The sequence below is a fragment of the Ambystoma mexicanum genome, chromosome 3q (assembly GCF_040938575.1).
Source record: "Ambystoma mexicanum isolate Mex_15411 chromosome 3q, UKY_AmexF1_1, whole genome shotgun sequence".
In the NCBI taxonomy this organism is placed as follows: Eukaryota; Metazoa; Chordata; class Amphibia; order Caudata; family Ambystomatidae; genus Ambystoma; species Ambystoma mexicanum.
Genome location: NC_090926.1, coordinates 466,757,320 through 466,772,045, shown reverse-complemented (window position 1 = coordinate 466,772,045; position 14,726 = coordinate 466,757,320). Strand labels below are relative to the sequence as shown.

At 48.1% G+C, this 14,726-nt stretch overlaps 1 protein-coding gene across 1 annotated transcript in view; it reads right to left on the bottom strand.

Moving 5' to 3' along the window:
• LOC138447989 (uncharacterized) overlaps window positions 1–14,726 on the bottom strand; it is a 314,717-nt gene that overhangs the window by 164,094 nt on the left and 135,897 nt on the right. The window lies entirely within an intron of this gene.

The window sequence follows — 14,726 nt, the reverse complement described above, 5'->3', positions numbered from 1 at the left end:
GCATCAACACTATGCGTACTTCATGATACGGCAATACATCAAAACCTCTCTTCTGTAAGGCACAGCCTCCTTTAATATCAGAGCCCTCACCAAGGGAGATGTAATAATTAACCTCACATAATGGAACCTCTCGTTGTGGATACAGTCCACCAGCTGAATATCTGCTGGTGAAATCAAACTTAATTCAGTTATTTCACTAAATAGAGTTAAAAGGTAATGCCTGTTTAACGCCCTCGGTCCACCCTCATCGAACACTTAATAAATCACAATACTTGGTTCGTTCGGATATAATGGGCGTCTGAGATTTTGCACTTCTGACCTCTTTACACCTTTGTCCTTGTGATTAAAATCAGAAGTTAAAACAGATGCATAACCGCTGTTGTGCATAGCGTTTGCTGCCAAAACCTCTTAGCTTTATAGACATCACACAGTCTACCAGCTGAATACTGACTGCTTATGTTATTCGCACTTACAGCTTTACCTTGTGATAGACCAGATGTATTGGGTGTATTGGGTGTATTGGGTAACATACTTTTTGCTTCATTAAGTTTATGATTCAAAAGATCTTCAATTGCATACTACTAGTGGTGTTTGCTTCCTGCTGAGTTGTAGAGACCAGGAAGTCTGCATTGACCATGGTAACTGGGGTATTAGGTCTGGATGGAGCGTCCGGATTTTTGAAAATGTCAAAGATGTCTTGGACACCTCTTTCCAAGGCACGCAAATTACTGTCAATCCTATCCGAGGTTGCTTTGTTTTTCATTACCTCCGAGAGCGTGGCGGTACCCTCACTATATTCAGATGGTAATGATATATTATTATAAATAATAGTGCAAGCCTCCGTTTTATTGGAGAAGACAGTGAGAGGTATGTTATTATTATTGCTCAATATAATAGCCTTCCTTCCCTTAACAATAGTCTGTCGTTCTGACCATGCATCACGTATATCAACATTTCTCATAAATTTACGGGAAGAGGTGTTACTGGCCTTAGTAAGTTTAGCATGTTTTTTCCTTTGTTTTTTCTCTTTTCCTTTTGAATTATTCTCAACATATGACGAATTATCATCATCGCTTATCAGGGTTACACCATCAGGTTTCATAGAACCAACTATTGGGTCTTGCACAGTGTTTACCAGATTTGGTTCTTCATCTGCCCCTGAAATAGTACATCTTGAAGCATTCTCTAAGCATTCGCCTGCAGACAGCGTATTAACATTTGTAGCCCCATTAACTAGTGGTGTTTCATACATGTTTTTGCTAGCTGCAGCAGAGGTTTTGGCACTTACACCAATACAAGCAGGTGAAGATGTTTGCGGGATAATTGCCACTTCGTCACGTGTTTTACTTAATAAATCATTAATAAGTTCAGGCAGAGCTGTAAATGCCATCACTATTTCATTTAATAACATCGAGTGCGTTTTCAATTCTAACAACATTAGTGATTGTATTTCATTGCACGGTATACCCGCTACACTTTCAATTTTTTAAGAGAAAGCTGCGGCTCCTCGCAGGCTTCATGAATCATACTTTTATCAAGGTGGTGCGATACAGTCAACAGAGAAATTACCCTGGTGCAAAAGATTTGGGCAGTGTCAGCAAACAAGAGACATTCATTCTCAACCTTGTCAGTGTTACGTTGACCTGATTCAATACATTGGCCCTCATTACGACCCTGGCGGAAAGTAACTGACCTGACCGCCATAGCGTAAATAGCGTTTCCGCCATTGCACGATGGAGTAAAGTGCGGCTAATTCTGACCCATCGGGCACGAGCATTACGCCATGGCGGAAGTGCAAAGTCCGCGATGGCGGAAATTTCCCCAAAACGCCCCTCACCGCCGTCATACGGCGCCCTAGGTGCAATTCCGCCATCCATCATAGCGGTCACCGTAATGAGCGGTAATCGCAAAATACGGTGACCGTAAATATACGGAAACGGAAGTAAAAACATGGGGCCGGAACGGGAAACAGCACGCCGTACACCTATAAAATCAGAATCCCAACACAACCATTGAAAACCCTACCCTGAGACACATCCCAACCCATTAGCCACCCTAGTTCAAACAATCAAAATGGGAAAAGTTGCTAAAAAAGCGTGCGACCGCAAGCGGCAGGTCCACTTCTCCCATGAGGAACTCACCGTGCTCACAGAGACCCTCCAGGAGAATGCTGCCGTCGTCTTCTCGACGCAAATGACCAGGACGGCACTTGCGAACAAGAAGGCCATATGGGCCCTGGTGGCACAGCGGGTAAGTGCGGTGGGGACCGCACCCCGCAACCCACAGCAATGCAGAAAGCGATGGGACGACTTGCGGATACGCGTACGGAGCATACTATCAGCCAACCGTAACATTGCCACAGCTACCAGGGGAGGATCGGAATCACCCATCAAGTTGACCCCCTGGGAAGAAATCTGTGCCTCCACCATTGGAATGGAGAGTATAGAGGGAGTCGGAGGGATGGAGAAAGGAGTGCAGACATCCGAAGAATCAGGTAGGTGGGCCAAATAAAACAATGCTAAATCCACAATGTCCAATCCTGTGAAGTACCATGTGTCCACATAGTGCAACAGAAACACATGTCCAGGAGAACGTCCACATACATTGGCCTGATAGCGCACTTTAAAAGTCACATTAAATACATAAATAATTAAAAATCCTAAAAACAACCTCTACACGTGCAGCATGCACACCCTAACTGCAGGCTGCAAAACAACTGCATCCTCAATCCACACAAAAATGAAACCACCTCCAAGGCCCTGACCCAAATCACCCTCAGGTACCACCCCAATGCATGTGATACATTGCCATTCCAATTTCCACAGACCCATAAATAACGCTCGCCCTCCTTTACTCCACCACAGGGTCCGATTCAAACGACGAGCTTCAGGACACCCCTACCAGCACACCTGCAAAGAGGGCCAAGACCAACGGCCAAAGACCCTCCACCTCAGCTGCACGGATCAAGACACGGCAGCAGCACAAATCAAGTGGCAGCACACAGGAGGGGACTCCAACAGGCACCCCAGCAGCCAGCATGCCCACAACAGCAGCACCACAGGTCCCCCCAATGGATGCCACAGAAGGCACTGCTTCTGGTGGCAGCAGCACCATAGGTGACACTGCATTAATGCCAGCATGCTCCGACACAGAAAACGGTGCTGTCGATGTAGGACCCATCCATGACCTGTCTCAATCCCCCTGTTTGTTTCATCCCGTACACCATGAGGATACCACGTAGGGGCACCCACAAGACGACGACTGGCCATCCCCCACAAGCCCTGTGGCAAGGCAACATGAGGTGATCAGCCCCTCTGTGACACCACCGCAAATGGGCATGGCCCAGCAGAGGCAACAGTCCCTCGACCAGGTGATCGTGCAACAGCAGCAACTGGCCACGCTCCTCAAGGAGCATGCTGATGAATGTGGGGGTTCTAAGGCAGCCATAGAAACATCTACTGAGACACTTAGGGCACAAATGGAGCGAAGTACAGAGACACTAAGGGTACAAATGGAGAGAAGTACAGAGACACTAAGGGTACAAATGGAGAGAAGTACAGAGACACTAAGGGTACAAATGGAGAGAAGCACCGAGAGCCTGAGGGGGGAACTGCATGCGACGTCCAAAGACGTATGTGGTGAACTTGCCGCTGTGCGCCGTGTGCTCACTGAGCTCTCACAAACCCTTAGGGACATGCATGGACGTGAGCAGGCAGAGACATCATCTGTTGCAAGTTCCGTCCAGGGCAGCCCCCAACGTAGATCTGGGAGGAACCTGCGCTCCACAGCCAGGGGTGCCCCTGATACCCGGAGAGGGGGCTTGCAATAGCCTCTGCAATGACAATGAGCATCTTTGGACACTGGTGTTCGGGGGGGAGGTAGGAGGGTGGAGGGGGGGTGTTGGGCTTTCTTGGGTGGCGGGTCGATGGGGTGTGTAATATAATTTCACATATGCTATAAACATTTCATAATCATCCAATGAGATGTGTGGACATTGATCTTTGTGTACGAGGCATTTATAGGCGTACAGTCCACATTGTGCATGTTCCAGACACACACAGTGCCACAAGTCCCGTGTCCATGTATCAGCCACCAGGCGTGAGTGCTAGAAGCATGAATCTATGATATTCTGACGAATTTCACGGGCCTCCTGTGCCTCGCGGACTCCTTGAGGTGCTGCCACATCCCCACCCTCATCATGACCATCTTCAGGTGCATGCAGTTCTGCGTCAGGGGGCATGGGCACATTTCTACGTACGCACATGTTGTGTAGCATGACACATGCCATGACCATCTTTGCAACCTTCTCATGGCGGTACAGGAGTGCCCCGCCAGACCTGCTGAGGCAGCGGAAACGAGCCTTCAGTAGGCCGAATGCCTGTTCTATGACTACACGGGTACGTGAGTGGGCATGGTTGTAGTCCTCCTCATGCTGGTTCTGTGGGTTCCGGAGTGGTGTAAGGAGCCATCTCTTCAGTGGATACCCGGCATCACCTGTATGTGGACAATAAAGGATGTTTATGGAATGACATTGCTACGTACGCATCCCCACCCCCCCCTTCCTGCCAGGTCATTGCCGCATCACATACCCCACATTATCATGCATGAAATGAGACTCACCGAGTAGCCAGGATCTGTTCCCTGCGTGTCGCTCCATGTAGCGTGGTATTGTAGAGTTCCTCAAGACCATAGAATCATGGGTTGCTCCAGGAAATCGGGCACAATAATGTGTAAAGATCCTGTTGGAGTCACACACCATTTGTACATTAAGAGAATGATATTGTTTCCGGTTGCGGTACTGGGCCTCCATGGCATGTGGGACAACCAATTCCACATGGGTGCAGTCGATGGCACCAATGCAACCCGGTATGCCGGCAAGTGCATGGAATCCCACTTTTGTGTTTGTAATCTCCTGCTCTGAGCGTGGTAAAGAGATGTAGTCGTCTGCGTGCTTCAGGAGGGCATCGAGCACTTGCAATAGTGTCCGTGACAACAGTGGCTGTGAAATGCCATGCAACTGTCCGACTGTGTGCTGGTAGGTGCCTGTGGCCAGGAAGTGGAGTACAGACACCACCTTCAGTAGGGGTGGGATGGCGGTTGGGCTATCTATCATGCTGACAAGGTCAGCGTGTGTCATGTCCACAATGGCGGTTATGGTGTCCCGGTCCAAACGGTAGAGGGTGTGGATCTGCTCAGCAGTGAGGTTGAACGGATGAGCTCGGAGGCGTGGGATTGCGGGCTGCCTGCGTGGTGGTAGTGGCTGTGCTTGTGGGCCTTGCTGGCCCTGCCTTGCCCTCCTCCTCCTCCTGCGTCTCCTCTGTGCGGCCGGTTGTTGTAGTAGTTGGTGTTCGTCTTCTTCTTGAAGTTGGAGTACTTGCAGTGCTATCAGGTCCCCCAGGGCCAACATCGCTAGTCCTGCCGGTAGCATTTTGGAGTGGGTGTGGTTGTGGGAGGGGGTTGGGTGTGCAATTTATGTGTTTTCAGGCTGTATAGCCTACACCTGTGGCGATTCATTCCACCTGTGCCAGCTGCAATCCCCTTTGGGCGTGCACGTCCCGCACACAACGCTGCAATTTGACGCATGGCATCTTGCTATTACAATCATGTATTTAATCCCGATGGCAGTGAAATATTGGTTGATATGTTAATTCTGCTATGGTCCCATTGTTTCACATACTATCTTTGCAGTCGCGAACAAACTTGTGAAGGGTCAGTGGAATGTAGTACTCGATTAACGGTGGACCCTCATGCAGCACTGTACCGAGGTTCACCGACGGGCGGGGCGTCCCATTTGTGAGTGAAGCCAGTTGCCATTTTCACACACTGCCGCACTACATGGATGAATTTGTGATTTCAAGCGGTCACAGATGCCTTTTCGACGTGATGTTGCAAATGAGGAATTCGAAGGACAGCGCTTTCGGTTTTCAGCTAGCGGCGAGGAGACGCCCACAGGTCTGACTGCAAATATAACGTTCTATTGTTTAATGTCCTTGGGACAGGGGCCATGGCGAGAATGCAATGATTGATATGAATAGTATGGGATGCGCAATAGCGTAGTGGACGATAAGGCAGGACGTTCCCAAATACATGTTACTTCACAACACTATTATTCCGGGCTGGAGCACAGTGGATTTTGCAGACTGCATTACGCACAGACTCAATGGACATTTCAAATGTTATGTGAGTAAATAATCAGGCGTTTTTATACCGGGATGAGGGAATGATGTATGGATGCATGGACAGATGATTTAATTGAGAGTTTGCCATGTACATGGCTTTTTGGAATCTATCCCCTTCCCCTGCGCTATGTGATGCAGAGCTGCCATAGTGGGACCATCGTCTATCTGCCCTTGTTGAACCCTCCCTGTCTCGACGCGCCTTCAAACACTTGTGTCTATGCACGTTACTAATCCCATCTAATGGATTCTGTTTTAACAGACGCATGCACACAGACACTCGTTTGTAATAGTGTTTTCACCTCGATTTATATAGTTATGATTCGCAAGTGATTTTTGGGTGGAAATAATCCTTTTGAGTGGGCTAGCATGCATATGGCTGTAGATTTAATGTGATCATTGAAGTGAGTAATACAAATGAAGTTCTGATGCCCATACTATTTTTTTTAATTTCATTTGGGTGACAGGTATCTCCTCCCCTTTTGCCGCTGCCATCTGTATGCCACTCCTGCAGATGGCTTTTACTCCCGACACCTGCTGCTTCGAGTTAATCAGTGGAGCACCATTACGATCTTATGGGACGATCGCCAATGGGCCACATGCCCTTACGCAGTACTAGTGGCTAGGAGCAACATATCAAGCTTTCAGCTGGACTAGTGCCTACCTAATGGGACGGCCCTGCGGTTCTAGGCGCTTCCATGTTGCCTTTTTGAACGTGAATGTAGCCCCTGTGTACCATGAAGGAACAGGGCGTCACACAAGAAGAAGCTGGTCATTTATTGCGGATGCAGCCCACAGTAATGAAAAATATTTTGGAGTTTATGACCTAATAGCTGTATGGGCTTGGTGAATTTGATGTGCATTAAAATTTTATTCTGATATTAACCGTGTAGCGTTATTCTTTGCAAGTAATGTAGCATATTCCTATTTGTGGAGCGATGTATTGTGAGAAGATCTGCATTGGGTTCCGGCTTCTGAGTATAGTTGCGTGGTACTGTACTGGCCGCGTTTGCCTACGAAGCCCAGTAAGGTCAGGGATAAGGGCTGCCATTATGACTGTTTTAATGATGTCATGCTCAGGGGCGGGGGATTAGCTTTTGTGTAACAGATGCCGGTCAGCCAGGTGGATTGGTGGAATGATGTGATTATCAGAAAATGGCTGGTTACAGGTGCCTGTGTTTGCGTGCGTTTCTTGGAGGGAGACTGAGGTCATGTCCATTGGAATAGCTTCTGTATTCGTGCCATCTGTGCCCTGCAGCTCCCATTGGCCCCTCTTGAGATGAGCCTGGCTGCTCAGCCACTCTGCCAACTTGTGTGGTACATGCTTATGCTGATGGTTGGTTTGTTTACTGGCAAGAGTACAGGGCTGGTGCAGTCTCCCTCAGGATACTGCTTTGAATGTTGCCTTACACTGGTGTCAAGCGATGGGGGCCTGTTGTTGTTTTGTCTCATATTTCAGTTCATATTGCTGTACTTGAACCTTCACATGCCTGTGCTGCATCAGTACGGCAATGGTGACATGCCAAATATGGATGGCCACTCACAAGGCACTTGGAGCCCCTACATTCATTTGTTCGTTGGCATGCATGGGTGACTTGTACATTTCACTGGTTGCATTGTGTGACTTCATTGCACCTACGAGGAGTTGTGCAATGTGGGCAGGGAGTGGTGTACAGGCACTCAGTAGGGCCATTTACGGTTGGTTCACGATGCCGTAATTCTCACCATGGCGGAATGGTACTTTCCGCCATGCTTGATGGGGTTAAGTAAATGTCCGCTAGGGTCAGAATTCGCGTACCGTTGCGCCATGGTGGTAATTACGGTTTTGCATGGCGCGCGTGCGCGTACTTGGTGCAGTTAGCGTTGGCGTTCACTACGGTGTCGCTAATGGCATCGTACTTTACGGTGACGGGTCATAATCGCACCGAGCGGTATTCGATGGCGGTATTGCATTTCCGCCATCGTTTTTCGATTTCCGCCAGGGTCGTAATGAGGGCCATTCTGTTTGCAGTCTTCTGCAAACAAAGATTGGGAGCTTTCAGATATTTGCATGTTATTAACATCCACATGCGACTCAGCCTCAATTCTCTGCTCCAGTGAGCATTGCTGTGCACATTCAATAAGTTCCTCCGCTAAGTATGGTGAATCTGAGAGTGACGCTGCAGCAGCACGCGCTACGCTCATTCTGGTAGCCATTTGGTTTCCGAGTTGTTGTTTATTTTTCAATATTTTTTTTACACTCATCCTTTATCCAGTTGCACGCTGTATCTTAACTGACAGGTAACTACTTACTGTTGCAGAAACCCCAATCACGTTGGTGTTAGCTGACACAGTAAAGCTACAGAGCTTTAATTGAACCAGGTTCACGGATAACGATTAGATGAATTTTGCAATCAATATCCTATATAAAGACAGCCCTGACAGCCCCAACAGACCAAACAGACACAACAGGCCACTTCAGAGGCCACTTCGCAAAGGCGCACGCGCAACAGTTTAAATAGCGTTCACCAGCGTTGGGGGCGTGGCCAGCAACAAAGTCTGTGATAGATGAAAAGTATTATTTCGCCACGGCGTCTTCCATGCAGCAGGAGCAACAGACACAACAGGCCACTTCAGAGGCCACTTCGCAAGGGTGCGCGCGCATGGGCGTGCGTGTGACACTTTAAATAGCGTTCACCAGCGTTGGGGGTGTGGCCAGCAACAAAGTCTGTGATAGATGAAAAGTATTATTTCGCCGTGGCATCTTCCATGCAGCAGGAGCAACATACACAACAGGCCACTTCACAATGGTGCGTGCGCATGGGCACGCGTGCAATAGTTTAAATAGCGTTCACCAGCATTGGGGGCCTGGCCAGCAACAAAGTCTGTGATAGATGAAAAGTATTATTTCTCCGAGGTGTCTTCCATGCAGCAGGAGCAACAGACACAACAGGCCACTACAGAGGCCACTTAGCCAAGGGCACGCGTGCATGGGTGTGCGCGCAACAGTTTAAATAGCGTTCACCAGGATTGGGGGCGTGGCCAGTAGCAAAGTCTGTGATAGATGAAAATAATTATTTCGCCGCAGCGTCTTCAATACAGCAGGAGCATCAGACACAACAGGCCACTTCATAGGCCACTTCGCAAGGGCGCGCGATTTAATTAAAATAGTCACTGAAATATTGAGCCTCATTCCGAGATTGGAGGTAGTCATAGCGCTATTTGCGCCATCACTGCCTCCAATAACGGGTCCAAGTCTGTTGTTGTTCAATGGGGACTTACCGGTGTAGTCCGACCCTGGTGGGACCGGTAAGTCCCCATTGAACAAACCATTCCTCATTCCCATTTGAACCCCAGTAGGGCTCAATGGGAATGGGGAAGGTGCTATTTACGGGCCTGCTAATGGCAGGCCCGTAATTAGCGGCCTGGTCCCCTAACAGTACCCGTAAGGGACATGTGGTCCGACCACACGTCCCTTGCGGTTCCCGTTAGGGGACCTCGGAATCGGGCAGTAGGGGATTACCGGCACCTGTCTCCTTACCAGTGCCCGGTAACCCCTACCGCCCGACTTGTAATGACCCCCATTGTCTCTTTTGCAGAGTTTTGAAAACTCCTGTTTCTCACATCTTTTGCAGGTGGTAAGTTTCATAATCAGGGGCAAATATATGTTGGACAATAGGGGACTGTTGTAACCCTGACACTGTAATGAAGTACAAGTTTCCTGTTCATGGCAAGATTTTCTCACCAGCCCTTACCTTTGCATCTGAATAACGGACTGGTCGCTTTCATAGTGCTTGCTTCATTCATTAAACAAAAGCACCCGCGCATCTCCATTCCCTCTATCATCATTTTAAAGACAAATAACAGCCGTTGCTTGTTTTGAGGACTTAAAAATAATGGTGGTTAACATGATATCACTACAGGCTCAGATTACCAAAATGGAAGTAACCAAGGAAATTAAGGACTTGCTTGCTGGGATGAGTGGGAAGAGATGGTGGTGTGAGAACTAGCAGGGATGAGACCAAGAATTGAATAATGTGATTCACCAGAAGGTGATGTGGATTAGTAGGAAGTCTGGTATAGTAGAAAGTGTTTGGTTTATCATGGATCAAGTGTGGTTTGAAAAGGTGGGTTTGAAGTAATAGAACAAGGGATTGTAATAAAGCAAAACATGTGCGGTCTCCTCAAAAAATATGTGATTTTTGATGTACTGGAACACACATGCCGGATCGGTCACCTTACAAGCCAGCATCAGACCTCCTATTTTTGAACTATTCGTCTTTGGGGGATTGGCTGCAACCCAAGTTCCTTCTAAGGGGCCTAAGCGAAGCCTGCTGGTGTGGCTATGCGAGGGCTGCAGCAGAGAGCAGTGGGACGAGGCCACAAAGGAGACGCTGAATGCCAGGATCGCAGGGCAGTGGTCTGCACAATGCCATGGGATGCGATGAGCATGATCACACCGGTCATAGACAGCAGAGTAGGAAGAAACCCAATGACGAGGGACGCAGCATGCTTCACGACACCAGCGTGGCTCCAACAGACAATGGGCCTCATCACGAGTTGGGCTGTATTCCCGGCTGCAATACCGCCGACTGTAATAGCCCTAGCACCGACCGGTCCAGTGGTATTACCACCGGATCACAGGTTGGGCCTTAACGGTAAATCCCCATTCCTGATTGGGTCCTTTGGATCCAATGGGGAATTTTCGGTGCTAATACTGTGGGCTAATACAGCCGGCTGTAATACCACAGAAAACAGGGATTTTCACCTCCAGAAAAAAGCTGGAGGGAAAACAGCCGATTTAGCGCCCAACTCGTGATAGGGCCAGCCCTTAAATGCGGCGGTAATACTGTTGCCACCGCATTTAAGGGCTACAGCCCAACTCGTGATGAGGCTCACTGTCTGCTGGAGCTCACGAAAGGGAGAACCCCACTAACCCACAGGGATTACAATATTAAAGAAGGGCCATGACACAAGAGGCAACCAGTCCTCTGCTAACGATGTCTTTCTCTAAGCCAAGACCGCATGGAAAGGGGACAGGGCTTACAAACCCTTTTAAACCCTTCCCTTAGCCAAACCCCTGTCACACCTCCTCAAGGAAGGTAAATTATTGCCAGGGTGCTTTGGCCAATCAGGGGAGGGGGCTGGACTATTTTAAGGGAAGTCTGTTGAGTGTGCAGTATGGGTTAGTTAGGTAAGGACCGGAAGTGGAGGAGGATGTCCCAAAGACCAGGGGAGGAAAGAGCAAAAGGAGTGCTGAGGCTATAGGAGAGAGGGGCTCTTTGGAGTGTTTGTGAGTGAGAGTAAGGAGTGTGTTGAGTAGTGACAACAAGTAGGAGTTAGTGGTGGTAGAAGGTTGTAGTTGGAATTAGTTGTAACGGAGGTAGTGGTTGCTGTGAGAGGAGTAGAGTGGTAGTAGGAAGTGGTAGTTGGTAGCAGTGCACAGTAGTTAGAGGTGATAGCAAGAGAGTTGGAACTAACAGTAATGGGAGAGGTAGCAAGAGTAGCATTGGTAATGGCAGAGTGGGAGTCGAAAGTGGAGTACTAGTGAGGAGGGAAGGATGAATTGGTAGAGTGGTAGTTGGGGGTAGGAGTAGTTGGAAGTAGCGAATTATGGAGAGTGATACTATCTAAGGGTGGAGGTGACAATGGCAGAGTGTTAGGGTGGAGGGACAAGAGTACAGAGGGAGGAGAACATCTCTGGACACAGGGTCGACAAAGGTCAGGTGAAAAGTGGGTGAACAAAGAGTTGGTGGAGCAGCGTGGAAGAAGGCACCATTCCCAGAATCCCTAGAATACTAAGCGGGACTAGGTTAGGGATAGTGAGAAAATCTCTAGGGAGATAGGGAACCAAAGCTTATGGGAAACCACCAATAGACCAAGGTAGACGAAATACAGATTTGTGTCTCTAATCCAATAAGCATTAGAATGCCTAGGCTAGGGAGAGGGAAAAATATATTTTCTAAGAATCTGCAGCCATTCTGCATGTATTAAGAATAAAAACCGTGGGAATGTTACTGGAGCGTCTGAGTGGTTAATCGTGTTGTGCACCCTGCCACACAGGCCTGTTGTCATTATAGGAATATCCTGGGGCATGTGTAGAACCACCAAGGGATACTCAAAGGGACACTCATACACCACTGCTTATATTGATATGCCGGCCCACAAAAGGAGAAGTCGCAGATGCTCTTGCACCAATCCTACCACTACAATGGGCTACCACAGGGAAATGGGGATGGACGTAACCCTTCAATAGGCTCCTTCCCATCAGGTGAACACACAGGGAGAGCCATTCTAGGAAGACCCAAACACCTAGCATAGAATGGGGATCCTCTTCTTTTAAGGAACAAATGTTCCGGCATTTCGAAATTCTTGGCTGTTATGTAATGGGATAGAAAGGAGAAACACCATCAGGAGAGGAACTGTCTAGGAGGAGGAAGGAGGTGAAAGCCTGGACCATCAGTGGCAGATCGAGAATAACTAAAAGGGGATTTACCACTACTAAACTTGAGGGGGTGCGAATAGAACAGACACCCCTGCAAGAAAGAGGGAGCAGGGATGTTCCAGTTGATCAGGTTAGTCCAGAGCAGAAACTAGAGGAGGTGGTAAGAGGTACAAGATCATGTAATCTCAGCGGAGGCCAGGGAACATATTGTAGGGGGTTTTAAAGAGAGGGTGCCCAGGGAGCCAAAGCCAAACATAGGGAGTTGCACAGCGAGTAGGGATTTCACAGAGCCAGACATATGGCAACATAAACTGAGCCAAAGAGGCATAGCCTCCACCTCAAACTCATGGATGACTTCTTCTGGCTTTCCCAAGCCTTACACATGTTCACCACAGACGTCCTGACCACTGTAATCAATCAAGAAGGGTTTGGGAACCACATCCTGATGGCAAAGAGCAGGGTCATCGATTAGACATTCAGGTGGGACAAGACTGAATCCAACCATTGGAGCTTTGTAAGACAATCTGGGCCTCATAGCGAATATGGCACTGTGGGTACACATGGCAGTAAAGTAGTGATAATTCCATTACCATCACTTTAACGTCACTTTAAATCACTGCTGTATTCTGAGTTTTTCTAGTGAAGTGGAGGAGTTACGTCTAGCAAAGTGCTGGAGGTCAATCATCCACTTTACTGCCAAAAATCATCAGAATTAGTATGGCAGATACTCCTGGAGTTCTATGGATTTTAAAAATGGGTTCTAAAACCATCGTACCACCACTTGTGGTTCCATCGTAATTCCATCCGACTGAGTGGTAGTAACAGTAAAAGATTTTGATGGTAATTCGAATGATTTACCAACAAGCTCGTAATAATTCCCTCGGTACTGTATTTTGACTTTCAATTAGAGACTCGAGACTCAATCTCGAGAATCAAGACTGTACGTTTTTCATCGTTTCATGCCTCCCACCACATCCCAGAACCTTTCCCTTCTTGTCACAAACCAATGACATCTATAAGCAATGGTGTGAGGATTGAGTACCCATCCGGTCACAGAAACAGTGCTCCCTATGAAGAAACAGATTTTTCATTGCTTTATTGATACCCATCTCATTTTGAGTTATTCCCACATTTTCCCAGCCAAAATCAGGGTATTCTCTGTAACAGATCTATTAAAAATCTCTAGTTTGACACAAAGTTTAGTCTTGACTTTTGTCCTCCACTCAGCGCACTCTGTGACACTGAATTCCACTTTAGAACTACGGTTTTATGGCGTTAACATTGCTCTTCAGGGTTTGACCCTGCCAGGGGAAAACAGGGACGCGACCCAGCCTGGGGTAAGTGGCCTACCAGGGCATATGCCTGAGTCAGTCCTGTCCCAGATCCGGGGTGAGAGAGTTGGGGTGGTCCCAGTTTTTGAACCACCCAACTGTGCCCTAATGATTGGTCGGTCTTGGTACGGATGTTTGTCAACCAATGCCTTGCACCATTAATGCTGAACAGAGTTCTCTTTTCATTTCAGAACCACAAGAACCAACATGAATTGTGGCATCAGAGAATCTCAGAGGACTTCAGAACAAAGCCACCAGCATAGAGACCGACCCTCAATCTCCTGTGCCCATCGCGCTCTATCAAAGACCAAAGTAGTCTAACTTACTGCAGCTCCATGCAAGCAGCGCGCCAAACGAACACTGGACACTGCAAACAGAGAATGATGATAATGCTGTGCGTGAAACCGGGTGGGGCCAAAATGGCCTTTTCAAGACTCTCAATGTGCAAACACCCCCCCTGGGTAAAGAGCAGTCGTAGATTGGCCCACAGCGTCAGCTGAGACATGGAACTAATGGACGGGGGGTGGTGGACAGAAGAAGGAAATCATGGGTATTAAAGACGCAGAGTGGGACAGAGGAAAGGTGTTCAGGAGAAGGCAGAAGGTGTGCAGGTGGACCAAGAGACCAGGTGAAGGATGGAAGGTGGAGTTTGATGAAGGTGCAGGCAAGGTATTGTGTGTGAGAGAGTGGTATCAAGTGGAAAGTGTGTCACTGTGATTGTGAGAGTGAGGAGTAGAAGGGTGTAGAGGTGTAGTGTGAGAGTATAGAGGATGAAGGGGATATAAGAGCATGAGA